Here is a 932-nt window from a genome sequence, read left to right on the forward strand (position 1 = left end):
CTTTGTGGAGGTGATATTTTCTTGAAAACGTGTTTCCCAGCCTTTTACCTTTAGCCCATGGGTGCTTTGATTGTTCAGACATGGTTCTTGCAGGAAGCAGAATGTTGGGTTCAGTTTTCTAATTCATCTTCCTATTCTGTGCCTCTGAATTGGCACATTTAGTCCATTGACATTGAGAGAGATTGTTGTTTTGGGGATTTGTGCTCTCTTTATGTAGAATTTTTGTACTTCTGGGGATTGTCTTACCTTAAAGTAGACCTATTCATTCTTCTTGCAACAAAAATATGGAATGCTTTACAAGTTTGCATGTTATCTCTGTGCAAGGACCATGCTCATCATTGTATCATTTAAATTTTAGTATATGTGTTATCAAACCTCGTAGGAGTTAATTTTTCCATATTTTTCGCTTCTTATTACTTTGAGTGTTGTCCTTCCTCACTCCTATGGCAGACAATGATTCCTAATCAAGGAATGTATTTCAAAGCAGCATGAATAAATAGATTTAGAACTTTAATGTCCCAGAAATAAAAATATGGTTTTTACTATATTATCGTTTACCATACCCTAGGCATCAGTTTTACAAAATAATTCTTTTGGAAGATGGTATATGAGTTTGTTTAATGTTGTTCCCTGAATCCTTCATTAAGAACATTAAAATAGAGCCTTTTGCTGTTCTCACCTCAGTCCTGTGTACATCTCCAGGAAAAGGTGGATGGTGTTGTCTGCACTTTGACCACCTTGAATGTATGTAGGATTTTTCTCCTGAAGGATGAGGTGAGGATTATATTGATGATTTCATTCCACCTTATTACAAGTTCAACTTGAACGGAAGGTGAGACTCATGAGGCTCCTATAAAGGACAGAACAAAGGGTCTCAGTGAAGTTTAATGGCCAACTCACATTAACAACATAGATGACTCAAAGTAACCTGT

At 36.4% G+C, this 932-nt stretch overlaps 1 pseudogene; it reads right to left on the reverse strand.

Annotated features, from left to right (window-relative positions):
• Positions 1 to 278: 278 nt before the first annotated feature.
• On the reverse strand, positions 279 to 378 carry LOC130033839 (uncharacterized; annotated as a pseudogene).
• Positions 379 to 932: the final 554 nt, after the last annotated feature.

The sequence above is a fragment of the Sorex fumeus genome, unplaced genomic scaffold (assembly GCF_029834395.1).
Source record: "Sorex fumeus unplaced genomic scaffold, SorFum_2.1 ptg000054l, whole genome shotgun sequence".
NCBI lineage: Eukaryota > Metazoa > Chordata > Mammalia > Eulipotyphla > Soricidae > Sorex > Sorex fumeus.